We start from the raw sequence: 15,203 nt of genomic DNA, 5'->3' as shown, positions 1-15,203 counted from the left end.
AGGCTCCGTTAAATAATAGAGGACGTGAATAGAAAGATGATAAACTCACTCATTAGCATCGAGAAGACCTGAACGGGGCACACCCTTCACTGAAGTCTGATTAGGCACTGAATTAACAAAACAGAAGTCCGTCTTCAACTGAGCGGTGGTTTGAAAAACAATCTGCTTAATAAGCTCCCTCTGGAGCAACCCACACTCTTGAGAAGCAGGCTGTCAGTCTTCAGGGCAGGGACACGCCTCCATCCTGCTCTCCATCACGCCCAGCGCAGGGTGATATTCTGTTGAGGACATGAATAAAAAGGAGCCAAGTATTCCGATACCTCCAAACACCACAGATCTCCTCAGAAAGGACAGGGACATTGAAATCGCTCCTTCCTCTTGGAACACCTTTCTCTTAATCCCAGTGTCTGTTCTAGACAGGAGTCATTCCCACAGGAACAAAACGCTGTGAAAACCTGGCGCAGCCCTAAGACTAAGGGAGTTCAGCGGCGTGCAGTCTCTAGGAGGGAAACACCATCAACAGCAGCGTTGCTGCTATTAATGCTTTGAGCAGGTGTTTGGTGCTATTGAATGGCATTTTAAAAGCAGTGTTTTCTACAACAAATAAGTGCACAGGTAGGCATTAGCCAGACACTTTCAAAATGTGAAAAAAAATGCTGCGTTTTTTATGGGTTTTTTCCACACTGAAACTGCTGTGTGGCACAAAATTTAGATTTTACAGGAAAACGAAGGTCACGCTGGACAGGATATATGTCTTACTCTGTCTTGAACACCGTCCAGTGTGGTGCTTGCCGACGTCGGTCCCCTGGAGTCTGGGAGCTGATGTGACTGAGCAGAGACAGGAGGCCAGGGTGGGGGGCAGAGGGCCGCACACACTGCACGCCAGGCCAACAGACGCATGAGACCGGGAAGAAACTGATTTCAGGGCAACTGGGGAAAACAACAGCATCCGAGTCAGAGCTGGGCAGGGAAAGAAAGACTAGAAGGACCGTGAGTTCTCAGAAGAAGGAAATGCAACTTGCTGCAACAGCAGCCTCCTGGGGTAAGGCAGAGCTGCCCCTGGGGGTGTGACGGGTGACGACGACTGAGCAGAGGGTGACACAGAAGCTGCTGACGACAGCTGATGAGAACTCTCGGCTTTCCTCCTTGTTTTGTCAATAACCTGAGCCTCAGTCCCTTTCTCCCACATACAGTCCTTTCCAGGCTCATTCCTCTGTATATCTGAGGACACCACACGTGTCCAGCAACCATCCTCTTGACTGACATGATGGTCAGTGGAAGGAAGGGAAACAAAGGCTCCACGTTCTATTCCAAGCAGCCAGTGAGTAACGTGGCCAGAGGTGCAGCAGGAAAGAGGGCTGGCCTTGAAGGAGAAGGGCGTCCGGGCAGCCTGGGCCCCCGCCCTGCACAACGCAGCTGCTCCTCGTGACCCCAACGTCCATGCTGAGTCCACCCCCGAACACCCCAGGCCTCTCACCACGACCTTTGCACAGAAGATATTAAGAAGAGGTGGCAAGAATACACGGAAGAACTGTACAAAAAAGATCTTCACGACCCAGATAATCATGATGATGTGATCACTAATCTAGAACCAGACATGTTGGAATCTGAAGTCAAGTGAGCCTTAGAAAGCATCACTACAAACAAAGCTAGTGGAGGTGATGGAATTCCAGTGGAGCTGTTTCAAATCCTGAAAGATGATGCTGTCAAAGTGCTACACTCAATATGTCAGCAGATTTGGAAAACTCAGCAGTGGCCACAGGACTGGAAAAGGTCCGTTTTCATTCCAATTCCAAAGAAAGGCAATGCCAAAGAATGCTCAAACTACCACACAATTGCACTCATCTCACATGCTAGTAAAGTAATGCTCAAAATTCTCCAAGCCAGGCTTCAGCAATACGTGAACCGTGAACTCCCTGATGTTCAAGCTGGTTTTAGAAAAGGCAGAGGAACCAGAGATCAAATTGCCAACATCCGCTGGATCATGGAAAAAGCAAGAGAGTTCCAGAAAAACATCTATTTCTGCTTTATTGACTATGCCAAAGCCTTTGACTGTGTGGATCACAATAAACTGTGGAAAATTCTGAAAGAGATGGGAATACCAGACCACCTGACCTGCCTCTTGAGAAATCTGTATGCAGGTCAGGAAGCAACAGTTAGAACTGGACATGGAACAACACACTGGTTCCAAACAGGAAAAGGAGTACGTCAAGGCTGTATATTGTCACCCTGCTTATTTAACTTCTATGCAGAGGACATCATGAGAAACGCTGGACTGGAAGAAACACAAGCTGGAATCAAGACTGACGGGAGAAATATCAATAACCTCAGATATGCAGATGACACCACCCTTATGGCAGAAAGTGAAGAGGAACTAACAAGCCTCTTGATGAAAGTGAAAGAGGAGAGCGAAAAAGTTGGCTTAAAGCTCAACATTCAGAAAACGAAGATCATGGCATCCGGTCCCATCACTGCATGGGAAATAGATGGGGAAACAGTGGAAACAGTGTCAGACTTTATTTTTGGGGGCTCCAAAATCACTGCAGATGGTGACTGCAGCCATGAAATTAAAAGATGCTTACTCCTTGGAAGAAAAGTTATGACCACCCTAGACAGTATATTCAAAAGCAGAGACATTACTTTGCCAACTAAGGTCCGTCTAGTCAAGGCTATGGTTTTTCCTGTGGTCATGTATGGATGTGAGAGTTGGACTGTAAAGAAGGCTGAGCACTGAAGAATTGATGCTTTTGAACTGTGGTGTTGGAGAAGACTCGTGAGAGTCCCTTGGACTGCAAGGAGATCCAACCAGTCCATTCTAAAGGAGATCAATCCTGGGATTTCTTTGGAAGGAATGATGCTAAAGCTAAAGCTCCAGTACTTTGGCCACCTGATGTGAAGAGTTGACTCATTGGAAAAGACTCTGATGCTGGGAGGGATTGGGGGCAGGAGGAGAAGGGGACAACCGAGGATGAGATGGCTGGATGGCATCATGGACTCGATGGACGTGAGTCTGCGTTAACTCCGGGAGATGGTGATGGACAGGGAGGCCTGGCGTGCTGCGATTCATGGGGTCGCAAAGAGTCAGACACAACTGAGCGACTGAACTGAACTGAACATTCCAAACACATCTCCCAGCCTGTGGTCTGGCCTTTCTAAACTCCATCTTCCACGCTACCAGAATGATCTTCCCAAAATGTAAAATCTAATTAGGCCACATTCTTCTTGAAGTAGAATGGCTCCTCACAGAGTTCAGATGGAGTTGAACTCCATATTTAAACACCTTAGTTTAAATAATTAAAAAACAATTATTCACTCCTGCTAAAGAGAGAACCAACAAGACCTACAATTCAAGAGAGAATTGACACCAGAGGAAATGAAAATAATAGCACATTCTGAAAATGACCTTAAATACTTTCCCTTAATATCTCTTTAATCCCAAAGAGACCAAAAAATAACACCAGCTAAAAACAGGAAATAGTTTTTGAAAACAGGCAAAATGAAACAATAACAGAGTGAAAAAGACTGAAAACACTGGAAACAAGCAGTCAGTGAAACCCACACTGGGACGACCGAAGACAGGCAAAGGTTTTAGAAAAGACGCCTAGAAACACCACAGCAAAAGCACACACCGGACGAATGGGCTCATTTTGTGAGACCTGGGTTTCTTCAATCTTCAGTAGATAGCACAGAGCCGGGAATGTTGCCCCAAAACACACAGATGCAGTGAAGGGAGGGAGAGAGGTGGGGGAGGGTGACGGGCAAGGGAAGGAGAGCTGGATACAAGCCAGGTCCCCCGGAGTCAGAGGCGGCCTGAGCTTGCCGCCGTGAGCCTGCCCTGGCGGAAGCAGGGTGAGTCAGCGTGTGCAGGTGGCCTGGGGTGCACGCAGGGCTTTATTCCGAGCAGAACTACTTTGTGTCTGGATGCAGAAAGCTTAGGCATACTTATGACGGCTTGAAAAGTGGATGACCTAGAAAACTAGTGAGTGCCAACAATTTCAAGTTTCAGCATTTCTGTTATTCAAAAGAACATCACTTTCCTCTAAGATTTATTACAGTAAGACAAGGTCTTAAATCACATGTAATCTGCAAATGATGTTCTTTGTGTTCTTAAAAACGTCTGAGAAAATGACCTTCCCTGGGAGTTCTCTGAGTAAGATGAGATGTTGGTACCTGCTCTGCCTCCCTGAAATATTACAGGTGCCCTGGAGATTAACTGCCCAGGCAGTGCCAGCGTGGTCTGGGAGGTGCAGCGAGGTGCAGGGGCACCTCCCGCGATGCCAGACACTGCAGCCTGGGCGCTGCTAAACTCGCCACCCTCAGCGACCCTGGCCTTCCATCTGCAGGCAGTGCCAGCGGTCTCCCCTACGAAGCCAGTCTTTCACTGCCTTGAGGAGAGCAGAGTACACATGACTAATTAAACAGCAAAGCCAGCTGAATTAAGTTCATAAGGGTGCAGCGTGGCAGGACCCCAACAGTGAACAGCGGCTTATCTTCAAGCATCTACACTAAGGGTCAGAATTCAGAGAAAGACAACGGCCATGTGAAGATGCCCGGAGGGCGAAGGACGGACGCCTGAGACCCTGAGAGGCACCAGGGCTCTGACCCCGACGGAAACTTGCGTCTGGCCCGAGTCTTACTTGTCACGCCCCTCACTGCTGTTACCTTAACGACCCGGGCAGCTGTCAGGGAGACTTGGTAAGAGCGATTCATCTTCCAGGGTCATCTCCAAACCACGCTGCCAAAGCGCCACGTTCAGACCACACAGGGCTTGAGAGTGAGGGGCGGGGTGGGGATCGAAGGAGGGAACAGTGAAGAAGCCCCGGGCCCGCTTCACGGAGGCGGCGCTGAGCCTCTTCCATGAGAGCACAGGAAACCAAGGGCTGAGCCGGAGGCTGTGCTGCTGTCTGAACCAACACGGCCCTCCACGGAGAGGGATGCGAGACGCCATGGGCGCCCGCTCACCCAGCACAGGCCGGGCCCGGCCAGGCCAGCATTGTCACCGCGGCGTGGACATGGAGACGCGGAGCAGGGACTCGGGAAACTGCCAGGGAGTCGGGTACGAAGATGTGCAAGGAGAGCCCTTCATTCCCCTACTGTGTCAGGAGGGAGGAGGGTAGAGGGTGTGGGAAAGAAGGGTGAAACCTGCTTTCATCTGGTCTTCATTCTTTTCTGCATGCTAATGCGTCCAGATAAAAACCCTCAGAACGCAAAGCCCACTGGAAGTCACAGCGTCTCTCTGACAGGCAGGTCTCTCACATTCCATCTCACTGTCTCTTTTCGCTTCGGATACACTGAGTCACGCTATGTGCAAAACCAGCCTCCCATCCACGTTAAGTCCTCTTGCTGTTTATTCAGCTAAGCATCACAGAGCAACTCCGAGGCCCTGTCCAGACTCAAACGAAACAGGCAAAGGTCTCTGCCCTTGCGGGGCTCACTCGCCAGTGATGGGAGAAGAGGAGAGCCAACACAAAGACGGGAGACCCACAGCAAGTCCCAGGAGATGAGAGGCGTGCAGGGAAAAGCAGGGCATGGTGACACGGCCGCCAGTGAGGCTCCCTGAGCAAAGGGGCGAGTGCAGGGACAGCCGCACAGAGCCCCCGCGGCTCAGCGTGCGAGGCTCCGGGGCCGGCTGGGCGCCTGCCCAGTGCTCCTCAGCAAACGCGGAGGGCACGCTTCCAAGCCTGGGCACCGAGCGGAGTTTGGGGACAGAAAGGTGAATGGGGCTGCCTCTGCTATCCAGGAGCCCGTGATATATCAGGACACACCCCCCCACACACACAGACGCAGAAACACTGAAACCTCTTTAAAAACAGTCAGAGCTTCAGCAAGCGATGACAGCACTCACGAGGGAGGGAGTGAATAAACAGGCCCGAGGAGCCAGGCCATCAGGGAGCCGCGGCACTAAGGTGATCCAGGGCCGACGGCTGGCCCTCGGTGACAGGCGGGGAGGACGTCCCCCTTGCTGGACAGACAGGGAAGGCGCAGGGGGAGCCCATGAGCTCAGAGGCATGGAGACTTCCCCTGTGAAGAAGCAATCACCTTGAAATCACTCTATGTCATTCGCTATTTAACTGCCTGGGGGCCACAGCTTCCAGCTTCTTCCTCATCTCCACTCTTGCACCCAACAACCAGCTGGGTCACAGGGTAGCTGATGAACAGAAGCTGGTTCTGGCATAATTTGTGGGGGGAATTCTTCAGGGGGCCTGGGCGGGGGGCAGCAGTACCTCTGCCCAGCTCCCAGTGAGAGAAATCAGGCTCTGGGCTGACCACTCTATGACAGGCTTCCTCCCTGTGGGGTCTCACTGCCGGGGTCCCCGCTGGGGCCCAGCCTTGCAGACCAGCAGGAGGAGGATACTCGCAGCTGCCCTTGCTGCCATTTCTCCCGTTCTCCTCCTCCCTGCTCCAAGAGACTGCTCCCATCAGCTGGGACTGGGTTCACATCAAAGTGAAAGAAAAGCTTAAAAAGAGAAGCTGACACAAGCTGAAAGTTCCCCTTCCCCTTGTATAAGTCTGCCTGTAGAGAGAAAGGCCTGGTAGCTCCACGATTACTAAGGATGCCAATTCTCTCCATGGCTCTGGTATCCACTTCATAAAGCTTCCAAGCCCTGGTCCAAAATAGCTGCCAAGATTCCTGCCATCACATCCACCCTCCCACCAAGAAGATTCTTCCCCTTCCCGTCTGTGTACACACACACACATACACGCACACACATTTAATAGACTGTAGCAGATGTCATGTCTATTTGAAAGTAATTTCATAGAATGCAGACACATGCCCAAACAAATTATAAAGGGAGTTGGGAATGTAATTATTACAGAAGACAATATACTCAGATAAAAATTCAGAACTGTATCCGTGAGAAGGAGAAAACGGAAGCTGAGGGACAAACCAAGCACTTCTGCCACACTTGCCAAGCAGACCTCCAGTCAAGGAGCAAGACGTCAGCCTTTCTGGAAGCTGCACCAATTCCCCAGTAATTCCTGCAATGTCCCCAACCCTTCCAATGTGGAAGAGGCGCCCACAGCACCCCAGGAGGCTGCTGCTCACACCTGACGACGCCTCCCCTCTTCCTGCCCGTCTGCTCTGATGGCTGGGGAGAGGCCACTACATGGTAGAGGGGGAAGTGCCCAGAGAGGACAGAGCTGGTCCAGAGGCTGCTCCTGAGCCCGAGGAAGGGCAGCGAGAGGCTGCCGACTCCCTGAGCACGTGAGGCGGCATCACCCTGGGGCCTCCGTCTCGGGCACAAGTCACAGGCCCCTCGGCACCCACTCCTGCAGTCTCCCTAGAAGAGGCTGACTCTCTGCTTCATTCCCAGGCAACGCACCTGGAGGGGAAGGCCCCCCTTTTGGCGTGTGGGCCCCTGCGGAGTTTGTCCCCACTGGCCATTTGGTGGGCGGAGGCCCCCTGGGAGAGCAAAGAGACCCACGGCGCTGTGGGGCCCCGTCAACCAGCAGTGCTGGGGGTTCACTCCTCGCTCCATAAGGAGCATGTGGCACCCTGTGGGGGGCAGAGCATCCAAATCAGAAGGCAAGCCCCAAAGCAGCAGGTTCAGGAAGCTCTGAAGACGCGTCGCCTCCAAGCAGGACAAGAACCACGTGAAATTACACAGAGAAATGGAGGACCCAGAAAGCGTGAGGAAAGTGAAAACACGGCCACTCAGCTGAGATGCCCCGTGGAGACATGCGACTTAATAAAACACTTAAGAAAACCAAAGTCTTGGTTTGAATTCCAACAGACAATCTCCCCGAACATACAGGAATAGTGGTGCACACACAGGAGAAATGTAACCGTGATGGTCGGGGGTGCCCACAGCTGTGACCTGAGGGGTGGGAGCTGGAGCCATTGCTGGGTCAGGGGGACCCTCTGAGGATCAGGCCCCCAAGTGCCGACTACAGACCCCAGACCGGGGGAGTTCTCAGTGCCGAAACAAGCAGAAAGTCGCCATGAGCCCCCAGCAGGAGCAGAGGAGGGCAGGGAAGGAGGAAACCCAGGGGGAGTGGAGACGAGCCTGAACGCTAAACACAGATGAGGGGCAGCACCGTGACCCCAGAGCTGGAACAGGATGTCACAGAAACCGTGAAGATGAAAGAAAACCATTTTTCTTAATGAAAAGACTTGGAAAGCATGCCAATGCACTCTGCTCAGGAGGAACGTCACCTGAGGACGTGCTTCCGAGAAAATGATGGTGATGAAAAACGCGAGCAACGAGCGGCAAACGAGGAAGAGAACGAAAGTCTCGATCAGCCCAAACCTTGTCCGAGAACGCAGCTGTGGAGTCGACTCAACTGCTCAGAAAGACAGGGGAGTAAAAAAGACATAATAAGAAAATCTGACCCAGTATTTACAATATAGACTATTTCTTTAAAAAAAAAAAACCCTAGGATTCAAGTAGGAAAGAGGAAAAAAGCATGCACAAGATTTCCTTTCATCCTTGGCAAAGACGCAGTAACATGTAGATACTATTAAATTCTTGGAATTCATAGTTTCAAATATTCTTATGAGAAACAACCAGCAAAGTATAGTTGGAATGCAGAACTTCTAAATAGCTTGGGGGTGGACTATAGCTTAAAGAGAATTAAATAAATAAGAGATGTCGGAAACAGAAGGAAAGAAATAAAGGGAAAAAGTGATAATTTTTTTTAAGAAAAACATAAAATACAATGGCAGGGATTAGGAAAAATTAGGACAAACGGATCAATAATTAAAATAGATGTGAATGCCTTGAACCTTCCTATCAAGACTCAAAAGTTCTTTAAAAGTATTTTTAAAAGCTTAATTATAAGTTATTTTCAAGACATCTAAATGCAAAACATGAACAAAAATGATTGAAAAGAGGCATAATGCTAATAAAAATAAAGTAAAAGTGGTAATACTAACATCAAATAAAGAGTAAGTCCAGAAAATATCATGAAAAGACACTTTGTACAGTTTTTTTTAAAGTAGGCTAGGAAAAGAGAAAATGTCAACACAAAGCAACATTCCAGCTTCCAAATGTATAAAGCGAAAACGGGAATGCAACAGAATTAGACAGTACAATTGTCCTGGGGGCGTCTATACGTCTCAGAAGCTGAAAGATAAGGTCCTCAGAAACACATCGATGAAAGGAATGAGGAGGGAGAGAGAGGGAGAGAAACGGGAGAGGTGGGGTGTGGGAAGCCAGAACTTGGGGTGTCTCTGGCAGACGGAGGGCACAGGCTCTCTGGCTGGAGTGGAGAGAGGCAACGGCTTGGGAGGCTGCTGGGACCAGACCAAACAGCGGGGGACAGGAGAGGTGGGGGTGGGGGCGCAGAGCTCTCCGCTGGATGCACCTGACTCCCTCGGTGCAGAGGGGACCTGGCGAAGGAGCGGGGGCGCCCGGGGGTCCAGGGGCAGCAGAGGGAGGAGCGCAGCCCAGCCCCACCCCTGCCAGCAGAGCCACCGCGCACGCTCCAGGCCTCCAGGAACCGAGGCCGCGGGGCGCCAGCGGAGACACCTGCCGAACCCGCAGCGCGAGGAACAGGCAGGAGCGCCACTGGACTTGCAGCCCGGCCGGGCCAGCGCAAGCTCACACGGTTCTAGCCACGGACACGACAGGTCAGGAGGGAACCCAGCAGCTCTTTGTGCCCACACACAGAAATGAGAGGCTGTCAGATACACATTAGTAGCTTAATATTTTGGTCTAGATATTTTATGAGGACAATTTATTTGCAAGCGTTTAAGCCAGCTCTGAATCCCTGTGCCTCTCTCTGAGGACCTCCAGTCTAACCAGTGGTCCACTTGCCCCTCGTCTCTGCCCGGCCCGGCTTCCTTCACTCAAGACCCCCAGAGGCTCCCAGACGCTGGTGCACTTCAGGCAGCTTTGCACAGCCTTCCGCCAGCGGTCTCCAACTTGACTTTTCCACCTGTTTCCGACCACAGACCCGTGGATTCCCATGAGCGTCACCACAGGCCCCTTTCATCACCCACAAACCCCAAGACCGCGGAGCCTTTTCCACCCTGAAGCTGTGTCTCCTTGCCTCCTCTCCAGTCCGTATTTACCGTCACTCCCATTGTGTGAACTGCTAGACACAGAATCGATGCGCACAGCCCCGCCCCGCATCGAGCAGTCGGCTACTGACGCTCAGAGAGCAGCAGGGAAGCGCCTGGTTGACCGCACACACCTCCCTCTCACTGACGCGGCACCAAGGTCAACTCCACAGCACCTTTCATCCAGGGGGCTCCCGTGGGTCAGAGAGCCCAAGGACTCACCCAAGGTCGTAGCACTGATGAGCTAATGTCCCAGGATTCAAGCCAATCGCACACACACCACACACACACACACACACACACACACACACACACACACACACCGCCCCAGCATGTGCTTCTGCGGCACCAGAAACCCAGGGTGGCGGCAGAGGGCAGAGGACAGGCTGAGCTGAGGCTGACACGGTTCTTTGGTCAGAAAGCCCCAGAAACAGAAACATGAGCCAGTTTTTAAGTTGACGTTTTTCTTGGGATTTCCCTAGTGGTTCAGTGGTTAAGACTCTGCCTGCCAATGCAGGGGACACAGGTTTGATCCCTGGTCCAGCAAAATCCCACATGCCAACGGGCATCTCAGCCTGCGCCCCACAGAGACTGAAGCCCGAGGCCTGGAGCCTGGGCTCCGTGACAGCAGAAGCCACGGCTGTGAGTCCACGAGAGAGAAGCTCCCAGAACGAGGGAAAGCCCAGGCGCAGCGACAGAGACCCAGCACGGTCGCAAATAAGGAAGCTTTTAATGTTAAAAAAAAAGACTCGAAGCTTCCAAAGCAGCCGGTGTGGGTTCGATCCCTGGTTGAGGAACTAAGATCCTCCATGATGTGCAGCAGTGTGGTTTAACAAAAAAAAAAAAAAAAGATTAACATTTCTCTCATTTTAAGTCCTTCCAAATGATAGAAGATATTTTCCCGGGGAACTCTGACAGCCTCTGAGCTGCTGGACACTGAAGACTTGATGGAAGGACTCCCTCCTCTGGGGCTGGTCTGATAATGTCACTGAATGAGGCTTTCCCAACCATCACTGCCTCAAGGCTGACAGGGAAGCTCCAGACTCCGGCTTGGTGAGTCAGGAAGCAGGAAAAGATCCCCTGAGGCGGGCATCCACTGACATTCCTCACAGTCCTGCAGGGAGAGGGCGGGGCTGACGGAAATAAGGACTGTGGGTAGAAGATCCAGGGACACAAAGACAGAGCCTGGCTTTCAGCAAGTCCTAAGTGGATTTCTGCTATTTGGATTTAATGCTGCTCTTTAGACAATTATTTGAGCTGATGTTTGACATTAGCTGCTGAAAACTGCCTATAAAATACAGCAACTGGAATTAAACTAATAAAATCTTACCCAGTATCAATCCATAGATGTAATAACTAGATAAGAGTGGTTTGCAGTGAGCGAGCAGATAGTTTATAAGTGAGTGAGGGCCTCTGAAGGGCTTAAGAAGTACTTACGACCACTCATAAACAAAGCCCCGCTCTAAGTAGTCGGAACATTCCTGCTACAATCGTGTCTGCGCTATGAGTTTGCTTAGTGGAACCTTTTCTAGGCGACCGTTACGGTGAGTTTTAACAAGCCTGCGTCTGGAATTGCTCAAATCCTGACTCAATGGGGCCCGGATTAATAAGGTTTTAAATTACCTCAAAACACAGGGCTTTGTGCAATATGTGAGGGATCACTGGGGCTCAGGGCGTCCAGCGCGGGGCCCGACCTCGGGCCAGAAGGCTCGGTCAGCAGTCCTGCGGGGCCCCTGACGCCAGCTCTGGAAAAGCAGAGGCCTCGAGCGGGCAGACACGTGGCTCGCCTCTACGCAGCCAGGGTCTCGGCGTCTGAACTCGAGCGTCCCCGCTTTCCTTTCCGTCAGCTTGGGCCGAGGGAAACTGGTGATGCCGGGGGAAGCCTGGACCCCCCCGCACGGGGCTCGGCTCACCTGTCAGGGCCACCGCTGCCTCTACCCGAGGCACCTCGCGCTCCCAAGGGCCCCTTTCATCCCTCCCCCACGGCAGACTCTCACTCACACTCACACTCATCACCCCTGCCTTCCTCTCCAACGCGACCACCTGAGTCCAGAAGGCCGCCCGGCTGCACCAGAACAGCTCTGCCCAGATGGCCCTGCCCTATTGCCCCACGCCCCGCCCCCTGCCCCTCAACGCCCCGCCCACTGCCCCCACGCCCTGCCCCCGCCCCTCCACACTCCGCCCACTTCTCCACGCCCCGCCCCTGCCCCTCAACGCCCCGCCCACTGCCCCCACGCCCTGCCCCCGCCCCTCCACACTCCGCCCACTTCTCCACGCCCCGCCCCTGCCCCTCAACGCCCCGCCCACTGCCCCCACGCCCTGCCCCCGCCCCTCCACACTCCGCCCACTTCTCCACACCCCGCCCCTGCCCCCGCCCCAACGCCCTCCCACCCTCGTGACGGAAAAGCAGAAGTCATCCAATGCTTTGGATTCAGAGGTAAAGGACAACTGGGTTCCGAATCGTTCACAGCCATGCATTTTAAACAATTCTAAACAGATTCTTAATTATCAATAACTAACCCTTAAAATGAATATTTTACATGTTGTTTTCATTCTGTCTTATGTATTTTCTGCATTAACTAAAAACACACTTTTCAACATCATTCTACCCTGTCTGCCCACCAGTAATTTTTCACCACCTTTTCCATTCTGTAACTAAAAAGCTAGCGAAGTACTTAACTTTCCCCCCAAATAAATCAATCATCACAAAATTACTTTACATCAATTTGACCTTTAAATTCATTTACATGTATCCAAAGTGCATAAAGTTTTCAATCACAGTGTTCAAAGCAGTGAGGGGTGCAACTCCCGGGGTGCACCGCGAATATTTTGCCCTTGAGCGTAGAAACGGTTTGAGTAATACCCCGAGTGTAAGCTCTTCCTAAAAGGGGAACACCGATCTGCTGTGATATAATTTCCTGTCTTATAATTCTTCCTTGAGGTTGAGAAAAAGTGACAGAAAAGAGAGTTTCACACAGAGCAGTCTTTGTACTCTTTAAAACAGAATAGAAAATAACAAGAGGCTTAAAAAACATCCAGATTGATCTGAGCAATTTGTGACTGGTGAGTCACTCATCCTTTGACAGCTTCAAGGAATGAAATTTGGGGCCTCAGGGCCCCTCAAATCATCCTTGAGGGAGATTTCTTTTTATTTGTTTGTGGGGAATAAAAAGCTCACTTAAGGAAAACTGAGGTAAAAGCAAATGATGCCTTTATAATGCACCAGGAACTTCCCTCCAATTGAAAAAAAAAAAAAAGAGAGACAATTCTAAGCACATGAACCTGTGGGGAATGTTGTCTTCCTGGTTATTTATAATGAACAGTTCTATGAGAAATGCACCTTCCAGGTTAATGAATGTCCTCCTGCCACTTCTCCCTTCCTCACTCACATTCTCTTGAATGTGCGATTATATAGCTCAGTGCTCTGTTTGCCCACTACGTTCTCAAGTTTACTAGGTTTTCCCAAAAAAGGGTCTAAGCTTTTCATTTCTTGGTTTGGGAGTTTAAAGCCATCTGTTTCCCGTTGAAAACATCCTCTAGCTCTTCAAAGTTAAGTTGATGACATTTTAGGAGAAAAATATGTTCCAATAACTGTAGGATTCTCAAGGAAAGCAGTTAATCCGGCTATGCCAATGGGTATATTCTCATGTCTTGTGTATTTGGTTACACAAATCTTTTCTGGTTCATCTGTAAATGAAACATCAACACTTAAATTGTAGCAGCACGTTTTATGACGACTGTGTACTATGGCTTCATTTTATAATTGTTTAATTTCAGAATATTTAAAAAATTATAATTTCTACCCCATTACTTCTGAAATACAAACTCCCCCAACATTTGTGGTTCTAACCGTATTTACATCTAAAGCTGCCCTGGAAATAAGAGGCCCCGACTCTGCGGGAAGCCATGCCACCTTTCCTCACTGTTTGATGAACAGAGTGCACACGGTTTTCATCACCCAGAAGCATTTTCCTGGCACCAAATCTCAGAAGAAAACTATTTTCAACATCATTTTTACTGAATACAGAAGATTCTTCTTATTTCTCCTATTCATTCTTGATTAAAAAAATTAAAAGTACAGCTTAATTTCTAACTATTTACATCCATACTTCTTGTTTATGACAGGGTCCTTCTTCAATGCCTGTGGGGTCCATACGTCGCAGGGTGGGCTTGAACTCGCCCAGCCCGGCCGCCTCTGCCAGCCCCACACAGCTCCCCTCCTGCTGACAAGAGCTCAGTAGCTGACAGCTCACATGCGGCTCGAATGCCAGCATTCTCCACTGCCGGACGGAAACAGAAGTGTGTCTTACAGACACCAGGATAGGAACGAAGAAACTCAGCTTGCCATTTCCTCAAGCCACGTCTATAGGCCATGATATTAGAAAAACAGGCAAAATATGTTCAATTTTGAATGAATCTTAGACCAAGGAGTGCTTCCTGCTCTTCCCAGGAACCTGCCAAAAATACTCTTTTAAAAATTCCTTTTAAGTTGTTTAAACAAAAAAATAACAATAGATTATAAGATTTAAAAGATGCGTGAAAAGAAAGTCTATGAAAATAACTGCAGCACAAAGACCAGGATGAGAAAGCGGAAGCACACTGCTGTCAGCTTCTCACACTCTATGGGGCGCAGCCTAGTACCACACACAAGCACAGGCGGCGCTTCCCCAGGGGCTCAGCGGTGAAGAGTCCGCCCGCCAAACAGGAGATGCAGGTTCAGTCCCTGGGTCGGGAAGCTCCCCTGAGGAGGAAATGGCAACTCACTCCAGTATTCTTGCCTGGGAAATCCCATGGACAGAAGAGCCAGGCAGGCTACAGTCCGCGGGATGGACCTCAAGAGCTGGACCAGACGTAGTGAAGTAAACCACCACCATCACCTGCACAAGCACGGGCAGAGAGTGACGAGGAACAGGCGCACCAAGCACTCACTAAGAAATTTAAACAAGGATGTATAGACAGAGACAATGATTTGATTTGATTTGATTTGATTTGATTTTCTAAAACTTTAAAATACCCAATTCAACGCAAAGCAAAATAGATAAGGCCAAGAACACATGCGACAAATAAAAACAAAAGGGCTAAACTACAGCACTCACCGGTCACCATAAAGAAATGCAGACAGCAAGTAAGCACGCGAAGAGACGCTCCACACCATGTGTCATCAAAGAGATGCAAATGGCAACACGGGGCTACGACT

The 15,203-nt window shown here is 50.3% G+C and overlaps 1 protein-coding gene across 2 annotated transcripts in view; it reads right to left on the bottom strand.

Annotated features, from left to right (window-relative positions):
- Positions 1 to 15,203, bottom strand: part of GMDS (GDP-mannose 4,6-dehydratase) — a 419,586-nt gene that overhangs the window by 242,960 nt on the left and 161,423 nt on the right. The window lies entirely within an intron of this gene.

The sequence above is a fragment of the Ovis canadensis genome, chromosome 20 (assembly GCF_042477335.2).
Source record: "Ovis canadensis isolate MfBH-ARS-UI-01 breed Bighorn chromosome 20, ARS-UI_OviCan_v2, whole genome shotgun sequence".
In the NCBI taxonomy this organism is placed as follows: Eukaryota; Metazoa; Chordata; class Mammalia; order Artiodactyla; family Bovidae; genus Ovis; species Ovis canadensis.
Note: the sequence above shows the minus strand (reverse complement) of the source record. Positions and strands in the feature narration are given on the sequence as shown.